Raw genomic sequence first — 20055 nt, forward strand, 5'->3', positions numbered from 1 at the left:
GTACAGCCTGAGTCTTGCGGTTCTTTTGGCTGTTATTATGCAGGAGTCCTGTTCATGTAGGGGTGACGTGGAGTGAGCATTTTATCATCCTATGACTAGGTATCAGTCTTTTAGTGAGCCTGTGTCCATGAAGGCTGTGCCTTCAGAACTACTTGTCAGTTTCCCTCATGCCTTAATGTGAGATGGGAAGGTCAGAGGGGGCTGGACTTGGGTGTTTCCTCTACCTAGCATCAGGTAGGCCCTTGTAAAACCCTCACTGGTTAGGCTTTAATAAAACAGCTCCTTTCAAAATCAGCTCTTTGTCAAGGAAAACAGAATGCTCTGTGTATTTTCCAATGGTGACTTTTCACTTCTCCCTGCCAGAAGCATGGAGGAATTTTTCTCATATCTTCAGCCTGAGAAACTGTGGGGCTCCTGGTGTGTACAATCCATATATTGTGGATGCCCATAAGGCTGAACCACCAATTAGTCAATTATTCTCTAAGTTTTCCTACCAGCTGCTTCCTCCATCTGTAGCTTCTGTTTCCACTAAGTTGTGATTCTCTTTATTTTTCTGATTCTCCAGTTTTTGAGGTAATGGTTTGTTCTGTAACCACCATCTTACTGTGAGGACAAAAGAAACAACTTCCAAGCTCTTCATAGGATAGACCAAAAATCAGAAGTAGCAGGAATAATTTATAATAATAAAGGGATCAATGCATCAAGAAGATGCCATTGTTAACATACCACACCTAACAGGTAGCCTCAAATATATGAATCAAAAACTAAAAGGATTGGAAGGATAAATGGAAAATTTAATAATAATAATAACTAAATATTTTAAGAATACTTTCAGTTATGGACTAAAAAACTATATGAAAAATCAGAAAGCACATGGAAGACTTGAAGAACATGACCAATCAATTTGGCCTAACATATATATAACACCCTGTCCAACCAATTCATGTGCTTCTCAACACACTCATAGAATTCTTAGGATAAATCATATGGTACATCATGAAGGAAGCCTCAATAAACTTAAAAGAATTAGAATTAGAAGATGACTCCTGCTGACCGGCGTGGGAGCCCAGGCCCAGATCAGGCCCAGGACCGCCCCTGCTGATCACCCAGGAGCCTAGGCCTAGCCCACTCCCTCTTGGGACACTGCAGCCATTGCCATAGCCCTCTTCACATAGTAGCCTCCACCTTGGGACAACAATCAGGGCCTGGAGGCAGCTGCATTTCTGAACAGGCAGCCCAAAGCCATTGTAAGGCCCACTCTTTCAGTGTCATCTCTGAAAGTGGTTGTATCCATCTTGGGACACCCCCACTGCTATCTTGAGTTACCTCCACTAGTGCTGCCACCACCTTTAGTTGCAGTAGCATTCATCTTGGGACACCAGCAGGGGACTGGAAGAGGAGAGGTACAGGTAATCTTCAGGGACACTACAAGATTATAGGATAGAGACAGCAATACCTCAGATCTACACCTCAAGAAAGGAAAATACATGGACAACATGAAAAAACAAGGGAAGGAAGTGCATCAAACAAACCAAGATACAACAATAATAGAGTCCATTGACATCACAGTTGATGAAATGTCAGTGAAGGAGTTCAGAATGTACATAATTAAAATGATCTGTGAATTATAAAATGACATGAGGGAGCAAATATAGGCAAAAATTGATAAGAGAGCAAATACAGGCATCAATTGATCACACTAACAAAGAGTTAAGGGAGCAAATACAGGGAGTGAAATGTTGCTTTAAGAAAGAGATATGGATTCTGGAAAAAAAACTAATCAGGAATCCTTGAAATGAAGGAAACAATAAACCAAATTAAAAAAAAAAAACACAACTCAATAGGAAGCATCACCAACAGACTAGATCACTTGGAAGACATAACATCAGATAATGATGACAAAATATACAATCTTGAAAATAAAGTTGACCACACAGTGAAAATGGTAAGAAACCATGAACAGAACATCCAATAATTATGGAATAGCATCAAAAGACTAAATCTAAGATTTATTGGGAGAGAGGAAGGCACAGAGATACAAATCAAAGGAATGCAAATCTCTTCAATGAAATAATATTAGAAAATTTCCCAAACATGAAGAATGAATTGGAAAATCAAGTACAAGATGCTTACAGAATACCAAATGTACAAAATTACAACAGATCTACACCAAGACGTGTTATAATGAAAATGTCTAGCATACAGAATAAGGATAGAATCTTAAAGGATACGAGAGAGGGATCAGATCACATATAGGGGGAGACCAATTCGGAGCTCAGCAGATTTTTCAACCCAGACCCTCAAAGCCAGGAGATCCTGGAATAACATATACCAAGCTCTGAAAGAAAATGGATGCCAACTAAGAATCTTATATCCAGCAAAATTAAGCATCAGATTTGATGATGAAATACAAACCTTTCATGATAAACAACAGTTAAAAGAATTTACAGTGAGAAAGCCTGCACTACAGAGCATCCTCAGCAAAATATTCCGGGAGGAGGAAATGAAAAACAACAATGAGAATCAGCAAAGGGAGAAACTACATTGAAGGAAAGGCCAATCAAAGGAGAAACAAAGTCCAGTTAAAAACCAAAAATAAATCAAAATATTCAGGAATACAAACCGAATTTTAATAACAACCCTGAATATGAATGGCCTAAACTCATCAATTAAAAGACATAGATTGACAGATTGGATCAAAAAAAAAAAAAAAAAAAAGACCCAACAACATGCTGCCTTCAAGAGACTCATCTCACAAAAAAAGACATCCACAGGCTGAAGGTGAAAGAATGGGAAAAAACGTACCACTCACATGGACTGCAGAAACCAGCAGGGGTTTCCATCCTCATATCAGATAAAGTGGACGTCAAACCAAAGCTAGTGAAAAGGGATAAAGAAGGACATTTCATACTGCTTAAAGAATTTGTACAGCAATAAGACATAACAATCATAAATATCTATGTCCTAAACAATGGGGTGTGTGTATGTATGTATGTGTGTATATATATATATATATATATATATATATATATATATATATATATATAAAACAAACCCTTCTCAACTACAAGAATCAAATAGACCACAACACAATAACACTGGGTGACTTTAATACAACTCTCTCATCACTGGATAGATCTTCCAAACAAAAACTAAAGAAAGAAACTATAGAACTCAATAAAACAATTAATAATTTAGATTTAACAGACAAACATAGAATATTCCATCCATCAATGAGTGAATACACTTTCTTCTCAGCAGCACATGGATCCTTCTCCAAAATAGACCATATGTTATGCCACAAAGCAAGACTTAGAAGATATAAAAAAATAGAGATACTACCTTGCATTCTAACTGAACATAATGGAATGAAATTAGAAAATAAAAAAATAGAAGCTACTCCAACACCTGGAGACTAAATAATACACTATTGAATGACACATGGATAATAGAAGACATCAGGGAAGAGATTTAAAAATTCTTAGAAGTAAATAAGAACTCCAATACAACTTATCAAAATCTCTGGGACACTATAAAGGCAGTGCTAAGAGAAAGTTCATTGCATTAAGCTCATTCATCAAAAGAATAAAAAGTCAACAAATAAATGATATGACATATCTCATAGCCCTAGAAAAAAAAGAGCAAATCGACATGAAAATAGAAGAAGACAGAAAATGGTTAAAATCAGGATGGAAATAAATGAAATTGAAACAAAATAAACAATTCAAAAAATTGACAAAAAATGGTTTTATGAAAAAATAAATAAAATTGACAAACTCTTAGCCACCCTAATGAAAAGAAGGAGAGAGAAAACTCAAATTTCTAAAATTCATGATGAAAAAGGAAATATCATGACATAAACTATTGAAATACAGAAGACAATTAGAAACTATTTTGAAAATTTATACTCTAGTAAAATAGAAAATCCTCAAAGACATTGACAAATTTCTAGATGCTAAGAGCCACAGCCAAGTAATATGATGCATGGCATTTTTAGTTGAAAGGTGATGCCAGCAAGCCATTGAGATGATATGATTATGTTAAGATTTGCATTCATATGGATATTGGACTCCTGCTGTTCACCTCAGCCTGCTACAGGACTCCTGGAGAGTTCCCATTTGTTGGGGAAGTGCCGTAGGAGGGAATTCCGGAGGGGGAACTTCCTCTTGGGATCCGGGAGAACGCCGCGTGCGGTGGTCGGCAATCTTCCCGGGAGCGTATGGGGCATTGGCGGCAGTTTCAAAAATAAAGTTTGTTCCTGCTTAAGTGGCTCGTGATTTTGTGCCCAGCCAGACTGCGGCAATTGGTAGCCCATGCGGGGGACGCCTGAAGCTTGGAGGTGAGTAAAATTGCTCGCCCCTGAGGGAAGGCGAGAGAATGGGTGACCATTTCAAAAAACAATGTGTTCTTGTTTTGATTTATTTTGTTTTTGTTTCAAGCTGCCTATCCCTAGAATTTTCTCAGGCAAACTGGGAAAAATGGTTGGCTCAAGGTTTGAAGTTTTTCGGCCCTGAGAAAGAGAAAATTGATACAGCGATTTTTTGTTCCGTTTTTGTTTCATTCTGTTTTGGTTTTGTTTTATGCTATCTTATTGGGTTGAGTTACCTTTATAGTAGATTAGAAACTAGTAAAAAGCAAACCGAAAGACTGTTAAGTAAATTGTTAGAGGTCCAGACTATGGTAGAAAACATGTTAGGTCAAGCAAAAGAGAAGGTCTCTCGAGCTAGTCAGAGGAAAATTTAAAGGAAGAAAGCTTAGAGGAAAAACAACCATCAGGGGGGGGAGCTACAACAGGAGGCTGCTACTAACTCTGTTCTATCACCAGAGGGCGTAATTCAACCAACAGCTACATCTACAGCTGAGCGGCCCTCAACTCCCGTAGTTGATGGACGGAATCCCGAGGCAGGACCTCAAAGATTAGCATGCCCTGTACTTGAGCAGGCAGGAGGGCAACGAATTCACCGTGCTTTAGATTTTAAAACAATGAAGCAATTAAAGGAGGCTGTAACAACCTACGGCCCTCAAGCACCCTTTACCATAAGTATGGTCGAATCTATTACCAACTTGGACATGACACCAGCAGATTGGGCTAACATGCGTCGATCTGTGCTAAATGGAGGACAATATTTGTTATGGAAGGTTGCCAGTGAGGAATTTTGCACGGAGACAGCTAGGCGAAATGCAGCAGCCGGTTACCCTCAAAGAAATCTAGAAATGTTGTTAGGAAAAGGACCTTATGAGGGTCAACGGCAACAAATTGAATATGATCCTGGTGTATACGCACAAATTGCTGTAGATGCGGTTAGGGCATGGAAAACTTTACAGGGGCATGGAGATTTACAAGGACAATTATCTAAGGTAATACAAGGAACTAATGAACCTTACGCTGAATTTGTAGATAGGCTTATTCAAATAGCTTCTAGAATATTTGGGGATACAGAACAGGCAATGCCATTTATAAAACAACTGGCTTATGACCAAGCAAATCGTTGCTGCAGAGAGGTCATTAGACCATGGAGACATGAAGATTTAAACACATATATTAAATTATGTAGAGACATTAATGAACAAGGGCAAGTCTTGGCAGCAGTACAACAGGCTTTAGATGCCAAGCCAAAAACATGCTATAATTGTGATCAAACAGGACATTTTAAAAGGAGTTGCCCCATAGGAGGAGGGTTTAACAAAGCTAGGTATCAAAAGAATAGAATACCGGGTATTTGCCCACGATGCTGTAGAGGGAGACATTGGGCTAATGAATGCCGTTCTCAAACCACCATAGAGGGTATTCCATTATCAAAAAACGGACAAGGACCAAGTGTTTACCCACGATATCGTAGAGAAAGGCATCAGGCTCCATTGCCAAAAAACGGACTGGAGGGCCCAATGCTCTGGGGCCCAAAACCACAAATATATGGGGCAATGGAGGAACCCAGCAGCACCATCAAGGTAGTGCCCAGGACACATTATCCATTAAATCCCTCATCAGACAAACTAGAGGGAGCACAGGGTTGGACATCTGCACCTCTGCCAGAGCAGTACTAACTCCAGAGATGGGAGTTCAAATCATTCCCACAGGAGTAAAAGGACCTCTTCCCCAAGGAACAGTAGGCTTATTATTGGAACACAGTTCTTCTACACTAAAAGGATTTATGATAAGTCCTGGGGTAATTGATCCCAATTATGAAGGTGAAATAAAAATTATAGCTAGTTCTCCAAGAGGTATATCAGTAATTTCACCAGGAGATAGAATAGCACAGTTATTAATAATACCCAGCCTACATGATAAATTTTCCAGTCATACTGTAGAAAGAGGTTCCAGGGGATTAGGCTCCACAGGTGTAGATTGGGCTATGCTGTCTTTAAATTTAGATTCTCGCCCCATGCTAAAACTAAATATTCAAGGACATGAATTTTTTTTTTTTTTTTTTTTTTAATTTTTTATTGTGGGTTGTTCAAAACATTACAAATTTCTTGACATATCATATTCCACACTTTGATTCTAGTGGGTTATGAACTCCCACCTTCACCCCATACACAGATTGCAGATTCACATCAGTTACACATCCATTGATTTACAAATTGCCATACTAGTGTCTGTTGTGCTCCGCTGCCTTTCCCATCATCCCCCCTCCCCCCTCCCCACCTCTCCCCTCCCCTCCCCTCCTCTCTCTCTACCCCCCCCACTGTATAACCCTGAGGGTCTCCTTCCATTACCGTGCAATTTACCTTCTCTCTCCCTTTCCCTCCCACCTCTCATCCCTGTTAAATGTTAATCTTCTTCTCCTGTTCTTCGTCCCTACTCTGTTCTTAGTTACTTTCCTTATATCAAAGAAGACATTTGGCATTTGTTTTTTAGGGATTGGCTAGCTTCACTTAGCATAATCTGCTCTAATGCCATCCATTTCCCTGTAAATTCTATGATTTTGTCATTTTTTAATGCAGAGTAATACTCCATTGTGTATAAATGCCACATTTTTTTTATCCATTCGTCTATTGAAGGGCATCTAGGTTGGTTCCACAGTCTTGCTATTGTGAACTGTGCTGCTATGAACATCGATGTAGCAGTGTCCCTGTAGCATGCTCTTTTTAGGAAGGACATGAATTTAATGGACTACTGGACACAGGTGCCGACCTTAGCATCATATCTCGTCAAGAATGGCCAAAACATTGGCCATTACAACAAGCCACTCAAACGCTTCGAGGCCTAGGAGTGGCAACTAATCCCCATAGAAGTGCAATGGTATTAGATTGGAAGGATCCTGAAGGATGTGAAGGAACTATACAGCCATATGTATTGGATCGTCTTCCTATAAATTTATGGGGATGAGATGTCCTAGATCAATTAGGTTTGACATTAACAAATAACATCAGTCCTAACGCGCCCACTACTAGGGCTAGACAAGGCTTTAGGAAAGAAAAAGATTAAGAGAACAAGAACAAGGTATGACAGCTCCAATTCAAATAGATCAAGAAATAAATAGACATGGATTGGGTTTTCAGAAAGGGCCACTGAGACAATCAAAATTACTTGGAAATCAGAAAGACCAGTGTGGGTTCCTCAGTGGCCCCTGACTAAAGAAAAGATACAAGTAGCCCATGACCTGGTCAAACAACAGTTAGCGGAGGGACATATACAACCTTCCATATCTCCCCATAATACTCCCATTTTTGTCATTAAAAAGAAATCTGGTAAATGGAGATTATTGCAAGATTTAAGAGTCATTAATAATGAGATGGTTATTATGGGACCTGCTCAATCAGGGATTCCCCCAATTGTCTGCTTTACCAAAAACCTGGTATGTTTTAGCTATAGATATTAAAGATTGTTTTTTTTTTTTTCAATTCCAATTCATCCTGAGGATAGTCCACATTTTGTATTTACTATCCCTGCACTAAATCATGAAGGTCCTTGCCGCAGTCTGGCTGGGCACAAATGCCGCAGTCTGGCTGGGCACACAATCACGAGCCACCACACAGCTTGTAGATTCAAACAGCAACTCTTTATTCCCGAACTCACACCAGCCTTCTACAATCACGTTCTGGGGAAATCCACGTTCTCTGCCCAAATCCACCTCCACTGGGCTTCTGTCTCCAAAATATACTGTCAAGGGGAACTCAGGCAGCAGGATACGCCCTATTCCCAGCAGGAATAATCTTAAACCTTAAACCTGGAACCTAAACTGGGAATGCCCTAAACACGATTATCTTAAAACCGGGAACACCCTAATCTGCCTTGGTCCTTGAGCAAGGTCACGTACATTCAATGTCACTGCAACATGGGGTACGCTGGCAAGGAAATTGTCATACCTACTTGGCTAATGGCTCCCAGCAGGTCCTGATCAGAGATATGAATGGAAAGTACTCCCTCAAGGGATGGCTAATAGTCCAACTATGTGTCAAATTTATGTTAACAAAGCAATCCAGCCACTTAGAAATCAAAATCCTGAACTACAAATATTTCACTATATGGATGATGTGTTATTGGCACATAAAGATAAAAACACATTGCTAGAATGTTATGCCACACTTACAAATTTATTAAAAAATTATAATCTAGAGATAGCAATAGATAAAGTACAATTAAATCTTCCAATTAATTATTTAGGAGTTCTATTATCCTCAACCATGGTCCGTCCACCAAAAATTCAAATGCGAGTAGATCAACTCAAATCACTTAATGACTTTCAAAAGTTATTGGGAGACATAAATTGGATAAGGCCTTATCTAGGCATACCAACAGGAGAGCTAGGACCTTTATTTGATATCCTAAAAGGTCCATCAGATCCAAATTCACCCCGCATGTTAACGCCTGAAGCAAGAAAGGCATTAAAAATCATTGAAACATATATAGAAAAGATGCATTTGGATAGAATTGATATAAGTTAGCCTTTATTATTTATTGTACTACCAACAAAAAATATTCCTACAGGAGTATTTTGGCAAGAAGGTCCATTATTGTGGATACATTTATCTTATTCTCCTAACACTATTCTTACTAGGTATCCTGAGGCTGTAGGACAATTAATACTCAAAGGAATAAAAGCAGCGAAGGGAGTATTTGGGATTTCTCCCAATAAAATTATTACTCCATATACTATGGATCAAATTGATGAGTTAGCTAATGAGTTAAATACTTGGGCAATAATCATGTGTAAATCTAATGTTTCATTTGATAATCACTTACCATCTAATCCTTTGTTGTCTTTTTGGTCTAAACATCCTGTAGTTTTTCCAAAAATGACATGAAAAACCCCTATCATGAATGCTCCAAATATATTCACTGATGGGTCAAATAATGGTACAGCAGCAGTAGTTACCCCTGATCAAACTTTTACATTTTTAGTACCCAAAAAATCAGCTCAAAAGGTAGAGCTTAATGCAATGCAGTATTACAAGCTTTTATGATGTTTAAAGATTCTGTATTTAATTTATTTTCTGATAGTCAGTATGTAGTTAATGCTATAGTATCCCTTGAAGATGCTGGTAGGATTTCCCCTTCTTCTACTGTTTTCTCTTTGTTTTCCACTATACAAAGTCTAATCTGGGACAGAAAAGATCCATTCTTTATAGGACATATCAGGGCATATACAGGATTGCCTGGAGCCCTTAGTTTGGGCAATGAATTAGCAGATAAATCTACACATGACATACATATTTTCTCCACAATAGAAGAAGCTATAAATTTTCATAAAGGGTTCCATGTCAATGCTAATACTTTACAAAAGCATTTTAAAATAACTAAAGAACAAGCCAGACATATAATAAAACAATGTCAAAATTGTGTGACATTTTTACCACAAGTTAATCTTGGAGTCAATCCTAGAGGACTGATACCTAACCATATTTGGTAGATGGACGTCACACACTTGCCAGAATTTGGAAAATTAAAATATTTGCATGTTACAGTTGATACTTCTTACGGATTTTTGATGCGCTCCCTTCATACCAGAGAAAAAACTAAAGATGTTATAGCTCATTGCTTACAAAATTTTGCCACTGTGGGCATTCCAAAACAGTTAAAAACAGATAATGGTCCTGGTTATGCTTCTACCTCTTTTAAACAATTTTGCTCATCATTTGGCATTACTCACATAACAGGAATTCCATACAATCCACAGGGACAAGGCAGAGTTGAAAGAGCTCATCAAACTATTAAAATGTACTTATTAAAACAAAAGGAGGGAATTGGAAAGGGGTATATATCCCCCAAAGATAAACTTAAAATAACCCTTTTTATTCTAAACTTTTTAAATTTGGATTCATCAGGGCTTAGTGCTGTGGAAAGACATTTGTATCCAAAAAATGTACATAAGCCTAAGGTACTTTGGAAGGATATTCTAACAGGACAATGGAAAGGTCCTGACCCAGTGATTGTCTGGAGTCGGGGCTCTGTTTGTGTGTTTCCACAGGGAGAACAGCAGCCGATTTGGATTCCAGAGAGATTAACCAAAACAATTTCTACAGACCAAAAAGAAGATGATTTGACTCAAATCCATAACAGCTGATATCCAGAACTCCAGCTTGGCTATTCTTACATCTGCCACAGTGATTAACCAGGATGCTTTTTTCAATATCTATTTTATTATTGCTTTTTCCCACATCATAAAGTTCTATTTTATTTTTGAGCTCATACAGACCTAGGTTAATGTTTTTCTGATCAGTTTTATTTTTTGACTGTGGAGCTTTTAAACATTGCAATGGAGATTTCACCTAGGTAAAGCTACAAGGCCTTTACTATTGTCTTATGTGTTGTATGTTATGTGTGCACACTTCTGTTTTGTGTTGTATGTCTGTATGTGCGTATGTCCATATATCATATATGAGGAGCGCTCATGAATAAATGGATCTGAATTTTTTTTATTATTCACGTGATTTTAATGGTTTAATTTAAATTGGGTAAACAGCTGTTGAGGATTGTTTTAATATGTGTACAAATAAGCAGGTTAACAGATCTGTTTGTTTACTTTCACCTTTCCTTTTCATTATATTTAATAATTCTGTTCAGGATAATGTAAATTGTTCTGAAAATTGTTTTCTTAGTACCTGTTGAAATGTTACATATTTTTTTTAGCATCATTGTCAGAATTCCTATTTTCATCCCAGTGCCAATGAAGACAAAGATGAAACCAAACTACAACTTCTTCAATAATTATCACAAAAAAACTGTATAAACTGATACATCAATGAATAATAACTCAACAAGTAATGCTCAATCAATGAGTTGATTTATTTTGGGAGGAAATGGACATATTGATAGATTCCTCCGCTTTGAACTGCTTACAGAACTTGCCTGGACTATGTATCACTTGTATGCATTGTGATCTATCTGTTGATGCAGCGAATTATGGTAGTGCTGGCGTATCTTTGCTGATGTGTCACCAGTGATGCAATTTTTCCTAGGAGCCATCAATTGGCTTGGTGTCGTGGCATTTCTGTATCCTCCTCCCTTCTACTAGTGATGGTCTAATTTTGGGTGCCAACAGAGGTGAGGCAAAGAACCTCACCCCCACACTGGTGCATAGGCCTATCCACAAGTATGGCTGTATGCTGGACCAGTAGTCAGTGACGGGTATGATCCAATTGCAGTGGTATCAACCTAAGACAGGAGGCTGACGCCTAAAGGTCAGTTCATCCAATGACGGGTAAGAACCATATGTTGAATTGGACAAACCTACCAGGCACGGTCCCTAGCCACATTGCTTGTTGCTTAATTAAACAGAAGGGGGGAGATGCTAAGAGCCACAGCCAAGTAATATGATGCATGGCATTTTTGGTTGAAAGGTGATGCCAGCAAGCCATTGAGATGAGATGATTATGTTAAGATTTGCATTCATATGGATATTGGACTCCTGCTGTTCACCTCGGCCTGCTACGGGACTCCTGGAGAGTTCCCATTGGTTGGGGAAGTGCGGTAGGAGGGAATTCCGGAGGAGGAACTTCCTCTTGGGATCCAGGAGAATGCCGCGTGCATCGGTCGGCAATCTTCCCGGGAGCGTATGGGGCATTGGCGGCAGTTTCAAAAATAAAGTTTGTTCCTGCTTAAGTGGCTCCTGATTTTGTGCCCAGCCAGACTGCGGCATCTAGAGGCATATGATCAACCCAAACTGAGTTAGGAGGACATACACAATTTAAATATATCAATTTCAAGGAAGGAAATAGAAGACACCATTAAAAGCCTACCAACCAAGAAAAGCCTGGGACCAGACGGAATCACAGCTGAGTTCTACAAGATCTACAAAGAAGAATTAATACCAATACTCCTCAAATTATTCCATGAATTAGAAAAGGAGGAAACTCTTCCAAAGTCAGAGGCACATCAAGGAAAAAAATTTCAGACCAATATCCCTAATGAACATGGATGCAAAAATCCTCAATAAAATTCTGGCAAATCACATACAAAAACATATTAAAAAAATAGTGCACCATGATCTAGTGGGGTTCATTCCAGCGATGCAAGGTTGGTTCAACATACAGAAATCAATAAATGTAATTCATCATATTATATACTGAAAGATAAGAATCATATAATTATATCAATTGATGCAAAGAAAGCATTTGACTAAATACAGCACCCTTTCATGTTCAAAACACTATAAAAACTAGCGATAGTAAGAACATACCTCAACATTGTAAAAGCTATCTAGGCTAAACCCAAGGCCAACATCATTCTAAATGGAAAAAATTGAAAGAATTCCCTCTAAAAACTGGAACAAGATGGGGATGCCCTCTTTCACCACTTCTATTTTATATAGTTCTTGAAACTCTAGCCATAGCAATTAGATAAAAGAAATTAAAGGAATATGGATAGGAAAAGAAGAACTCAAACTATCATTATTTGCTGATGACATGATTCTATACTTAGAGGATCCAAAAATCTCCACCAGAAAACTTCTAAAATTAAGTAATGAGTTCAACAAAGTAGCAGGATATAAAATCAATACCACAAATCAAATGCATTTCTATACTTCAGTGATGAATCCTCTGAAAGAGAAAACAGGAAAACTACCTAATTCACAATAGCCTTTAAAAAATTAATATACTTGGGAATCAACTTAACAAAAGAGGTGAAAGACCTCTACAATAAAAACTACAGAACACTAAAGAAATAAATTGACTTTAGAAAATGAGAAGATGTTATTACTTATAGAAATAGAAAAGGCAGTCATGAAATTCATTTGAAAAAATAAGAGACCCAGAATAGTCTCCAACTCCATCCATTTGCCTGCAAATGCCATAATTTTATTCTCTTTTAATTCTGAATAATATTCCATTTTGTATATACACCACAGTTTCTTTATCCATTCATCTATAGAAGGGCATCTAGTTTAGTTCCATAGTTTAGCTATTGTGAATTTTGCTGCTATAAACATTGATGTTGCTGTGTCACTGTAGTATGCTGATTTTACATCCTTTGGGTATAGACCCAGGAGTAGCATAGCTGGGTAAAATGGGGGTTCCATTTAAGTTTTCTAAGGAATCTTCATACTGCTTTCCAGATTGGTTGCACCAATTTACAGTCCTACCAGCAATGTGTGAGTGTACTTTCCCCCCACATCCTTGCCAACACTTAATGTTGCTTGTGTTTGTGGTAACTGCCATTTTGAATGGAGTGAGATGAAATCTTAGAGTAGTTTTGATTTGCATTTCTCTAAATACTAGAGATGTTGAGCAATATTCATATATTTGTTGATCCATCATATATCTTCTTTTGTGAAGTGTCTGCTGAGTTCCTTAGTCCACTTATTGATTGGGTTATTTTTTTTTTTAGCATTAAGTTTTTTGAGTTCTTTATATATCCTGGAGATTAGTGCTCTATCTTTAAATTATACTACAGAGATATAGTAACAAAAACAACATGGTGTTGGCACCAAAATAAACATGTAGACCAATGGTACAGAATAGAAGACACAGCATCAACCCATATAAATACAGTTATTTCATTCTAGACAAAGGTACCATAAACATATATTGGAGAAAAGATAGCTTCTTCAACAAACGATGCTGGGAAAACTGAAAATCCATATGTAGCAAAATGAAATTAAACTCCTGTGTCTCACTCTGCACAAAACTCAACTCAAAGTGGATCAAGGACCTAGGAATTAGACCAGAGACCCTTTGCCTAATAGAATAAAAAGAAGGCCCAAATCTCATTATGTCAGCTTGGACCTGACTTCCTTAACAAGACTCCTAAAGCTCAAGAAATAAAGTCAAGAATCAACAAATGGGATGTATTCAAACTCAAAACCTTCCTCTAGGTGAAGGAAACAATCAATAATGTGAGGAGAGAGCATACAGAATGGGAGAAAATCTTTGCCAAAGATTTATTCAGAATCAGACATGAGACCCAATTCAGGCCGATGAGCAAGCTAGGAAGTTTGCTGGTCCTTTCAGAAAAGATTTTCTTTTTCACCTGGGAGAGCTTTGTAGGTAGACTCTTGTATTCCCTCTGGGCATTGCTGTGTCGGGGAAGGGAGGCTAGATAGATACCTTAGGTCTGGTGCTGAAGGAATTGGAGTACCGAGATTAAGCCAACCCTGAATTGCTATATTTCCAAATGTAGGAGAAATGAGGAGTGTTGTTTTCAGTAGTTTAGGGTAGGTCAAGAGATAATAAAAAGTGAGCTATTATTTTAAATGTGAAGCCATTTCAAATTCAAGATTGGTGTGGCTTGTAGGCTTTTGGTTTACAATGGCAAAACCAATCAGTATATCACTTCCCTGATACGTAGACTTTTACAGTTTAAAAAGTGCCCCATGTTTTTGAGAATAACTATTCAAGGCAGGACCCATGTCTTCACAGTTCAGATGAGAACAGGAAGACAGAGAAAACTACTTGTCCAAAGCTAGATGTCCAGTTAGAGGAAGACCTGGAATCTCATTCTGAGTGTTTTCACATACCTTCCCTAACTTCACCCCAACCACAGGACACTCTGGCTCATAATACTTGCACTAAAAAATACCACTTGGTACCAAATGGCATCTCTTTGCCTTTAGGAGCAGCAGGAAGCTCTGGAAGTTCAGGACTCAGCAAAGAGGCAGGAAGAGGATCCACTATCATTCCCGAGGCTGCTACTGCCACGGTGATGTGACCTCCAATCATGCCCAGGTCCTTGGATCACATCTTCAAGATTCAGTGTCCCAGGAGACTATGGGCCAGCCTCTGAACTACACTGGCCCTGGGAGGAAAAGATATGGTCCCCTTTACCAGATGAAAGAGTTCCCAAGATGGAAATCAAGGAGTGTCTTCATCTATTTTCTGTTGCTAAAACTAAATACCACAGATAGGTGGTAATTTATAAACAGGATAATTTATAAAGTACAGATGTATAGTTAGCTCATAGTTCTAAAGTCAGGAAGGGTCCAAGAGTATGGCTCCAGCATTTCTTTGGCATCTAGTGAGGGCCTTCTTGCTGCATCATAACATGGCAGAGGGTGTCATGTGGTGAGATATAGCAAGTATGTTAGCATGGGTCTCTTCCACTTCTTATAGAGCATTAATGTCTTTGTGGGCGCCCCACCCACATAACCTTATCTAATCTTCCAAAGATTCTGGGTGGTAAATAATATGAATACCCTTTAGTGACCTCGTCTTGATGAAAATATTTATTTTCTCTTTTCTCTTTTAATGCTTCAATTAATCTAAAAAGAATTCAGTCTCAAAGGTGAGAGTAGAATTGGTGATGGGGTCAGGGAGCTGACCTCAATCCAAAGTTGAGAAAAAAACATGTGTGAACAATAACATCCTTGGTTTAAGATGTGCTTACCCAAGCTTCAGGTGAGTTTATGGATGTGTCATTTGGACATTTTTCTGGGCACTTTATATACCCCTCTTATTTTCTACATAGGACCAGGCATACCGCAGTGGGGTGCCTGCATTTCGTTTTTAATCTAAAGTTCATTTTTAGATCCTAAAAAACGAAACGGAATTCAGAAAGTGTGAATTTACTTGAACAAACCTGAAAAAAAGCTTTTCTCAACCTCTGCAAAATGAAGCTGCAGAATTCACAACAGTTTTAATTTTAACACACTAAATAAATACAATAAGCAGCTCTTTGCTCTGAAGTTGAAATCTTTATCTATTTTTATCTCGAAGCAAATAAGACCAGAGGGGAAAGTTACTACATTGTGAGCGGGCTATTGGATCTCTGAGCATCAACAATTTTGATGCCATTTCTATGCATTGTAAGCTAAATAAAATTATTTATCTAAATACACAAAGTGGCAAAAAAATTTAAGTTTTTTAGAAAAAAATTTCTTTTGGTAGGTATTAAAAAGCACTACCCTAAAATGTTTTTAAAGATAATTCTCCTCTTGAATTTTAGGAAAACCCTGGAAAGAGAACAACTTTCTCCCTTTTACCCCATGGTCTCCAGTGCCTTGAAGCTCAGGCCAAGATGAAGGTCACTGTAGTTATTAGTGCCTTAACCAGGACATGGAGGAAGGTGAAGACACTTAACAGAACACGGGGAAGTAGCTGGTCCTGGTAGGCTGCAGAGCAAGGGAAAGCCTGGGCAGCGCTGTCCTGCACTTCTGCCCACGGCCTCACTTCCTTGCTCACCTCCTACCAGGTTCTATCAGAAGTGCTTGGGTCCAGGGACAGATCTAATGACAACTCTGCGATGACTTCTTTCCCTGTACTTGGAGATCACAGCATAGAACTCCGTCTTCTGTATGTCACAAGAAAGGGAGGGGAGAATGGGTGAAACTCTGGTGCAAGGAAACAAGAACAGATATTTATATTTTCACTGGCTTAATATTTAAAGTGACCCACACTACAGATGAGGAAACTTGAGATTTATGGATGTGAAGAGACCTGAGGAAGACCAAACTTCAGTGAATGAACAAAGCTGATTTGAATCCAACTCTGTTTAAGTCAGAACTTTAAATTATACTTTGATGACTTCTAAATCAAAGGATTGACCCCTGAAGTTCTTACCAAAAAAAAAAAAATCAATAAGTATAGTCAACATAACAATGTCCAGTCAATGATGGACATGGGCATGTATGATGGTGGTCCCATAGACTATATCACTTTTGATGTCATAGTTGTTTTAGTTTGTGTGCTGACATACTATGATATTTACACAACAATGAAATCACCTAATGTTGCATTTCTCAGAAAATACCCCATCATTATGTGATGCATGACCATAGTTCAATTGACTTGATCAAGTATAGTCAAATAACTGTGCCTGGCACAGTGGTACATGCCTATAATCTCAGTGGCCCAGGAGGCTGAGGCAGGAGGATTGTGAGTTCAAAGCCAGACTTAGCAATGGCGAAGAGCTAAGCAACTCAGTGAGACCCTGTTTCTAAATAAAATACAAAATAGGGCTGGGGATGTGGCTCAGTGGTTGAGTGCCCCTGAGTCCAATCCCTGGTACCAAAAAAAAAAAATAAAATGTAGTCTCATTTTTTTCTTTCTTTGAAGTACTGGGGATTGTTATCACTGAGTTACACCCCCAGTCCTCTTTTTCTTTTATTTTGAGACAGTGTCTCACTAAATTGCCAAGGTTGGCTTTAAACTTGGAATCCTCCTGCCTCAGTCTCCTGAGTAGCTGGGATTACAGGCTTCTACCATCATATCTGGCTAAAAGTAATCCTGTTTTGAATGCTCAAAACACACATTACCAAAAACAATTATTAAATAACTTTAATAGTTTTATAACTATTCTTCATTCTTTTGTTAATTAATTAATTATATTTTGTTAATTAATTAATTAATTGATTAATTAATTAATTAATTATAACTAGGTATCTAGCTCAAGGTCAGCTGTAATGACAAAGTTCAAACCCAGGGGTATATAAGTAGGTTATTTTTCTTAGGCATGATGTCATGGAACCTTGAGCCTAACCTTATAATAATAATAGTTAAACCTCAGAGGAAATATAATCCTCTGACCTAAATTTCCACTTCTGGGATTCCAGTACCCAATCAAGAAATGTTCTCTGTCTGGAGTTGGTGGTCTTAGAAATAAACCAAACCAAAGAATAGAATTCATTAAGTCTCCCTTAACAGAGCCATACATCAGGTGAGGATGGGTATACATTCTGAGCATGCATGGTTAGGTAAGTTCACCTCTGTGGATGCCTCAGAGCATATTTACATAGCTTAGAAGGCTCTGACCTGATAAGGTGATGCAGTTCTATGAGACTGCCATCATACTTGTGACTAATGAGGGCCTAAAACGTCTTATGCAGCACAGGACTGTATTTTAATTTTGTTTCCTTTAATGTGAGCACATTTCTGTGTTTTTGTGTTTATTCTTCCTTCCTGTTTTATTGAAGTATAACTGACAAAGTTGCATGTATCTGGATGTCAGTGTGATAACTTGACAGACGTATGTGCATTGTGTCATGATTTCCTTGCATTTATTCCTACTTTATTTTTTGGCTCTCTTCCTTAGATCACACATTATATGTGAATTCTCATTTAAATTGATTATAAACAGTTTTATATGTTATATTGTTATGTTTTATATTGTCTAAATATGTTCCCTATGTTTCCATTTGTGTTTTTTTAAATTTCTTTACCTGCACATAATTAAGATGCTTAAATCTAGCCATCATGTTGTCAGTTCTATTCCTTTATTTATCTTCCATCTGGGCTTAATTCTCCAAGGGTTCATCTATACTTTCTTCTCTGAATCTACTTTTATTTGAGATCCTCTGACCAACTTTTCTTGATTATGATGAATGGCATCTAGACAGGAATTCACCTTGATTTTGCTACCAATTAATAACAAATTATCCAAATACCATTTATTTCAAAATCTTTTCTTTCTGCATCAAATTTCTGTTACTTTTATATTCACATCTAATTTTACTGAATTTTTTTTTTATTGTGCTGCATTGATATGTCTATTTTAAAAAGCCAGGTTTGGGATGCCTTGAGGAACACAGAAGATGTGTATAAAGAGAAAGACAAATGTTCCTTCTTTACTCTTCTTTTAAAAAATTGTCTTGCCCAGTTATTCTTTTTGAAGAACATACCTAAGTTGCCTTTCAAATATTCATTCTCACCTTTTTGCTTAATAGCAGCAAGAAATATAATTGTAAAATACACATAACATAAATGTTGACCATTTTTAGTAATTAGTATATTCACATTATTGACCAACCTGTCTCTAGGAATTTTTCATCTTGCAAAACTAAAACTATACACATATAAACAATGCCTGTCATTTCTCTCTCCTTAGCCCTTGGCAAACAACATTCTGATTTCTGTCTCTCTAAGTTTGACTGCTCTCGGTTCCTCATTTCAGTGGAATCATAAAATATTTGTCCTGTTGGGATTGACTTAGATCCTCAGGGCTCACATATGTTGTAGCATGTTCTCAGATTTCATTTCTTTTTAAGGCTAATATTCCATTTTATGTATCTACCATGTTTTGTGTATCTATTTAGCCACCAATGGACACTTGGGTTGCTTCTGCCTTTTGGCTATTGTGAATAATACTGGTATGAATATTCATGTACAAATATCTTTTTGAGATTTTTCTTTCAGTTCTTTGGATATATATTCAGAAGTGGAATGGCTGGGTCATATGGTAACTCTGTATTTAGGGTTTTTTTTTGAGAAATCACCAGACTGTTTGCCATAACTGCGATACTATTTTACATTCCTACTGACAAGGCATGAGGGTTCCAATTTCCCTGTATTCTCACCAAATCTTTTTTTTTTAATAGTAGCCAATGGGTGTGAGATGTTATTTCATTATGATTTTTGTTTTGCTTTTTTTTTTTTTTTAAGTACTGAGGATTGAACCCAGGGCCTTATACATGCTCTGCCACTAATTTACACCTCATTGACACTATTTGATGAAAAGGATTGTCATTTCCTCTTTGAATGGCCTCGGTACCCTTGTTAAAAATAATTTGATAATATATGTGAGGTTTTATTCCTGGGCCTTCTATTCTACTCCATTAGTTTATGTGTTTGTCTTTATGCCAGTATCACACTTTTTTGATTACTGTAGCTTTGTAGTAAGTTTTGAAATCAGGAAATCCTAAACCTCTAATTTATTATTTTGCAAAAACAAATTTGGCTATT

This window comes from Marmota monax, unplaced genomic scaffold (genome assembly GCF_021218885.2).
Source record: "Marmota monax isolate L192 unplaced genomic scaffold, Marmota_monax_Labrador192_F-V1.1 WCK01_AAM20220418_F8-fsc00005, whole genome shotgun sequence".
In the NCBI taxonomy this organism is placed as follows: Eukaryota; Metazoa; Chordata; class Mammalia; order Rodentia; family Sciuridae; genus Marmota; species Marmota monax.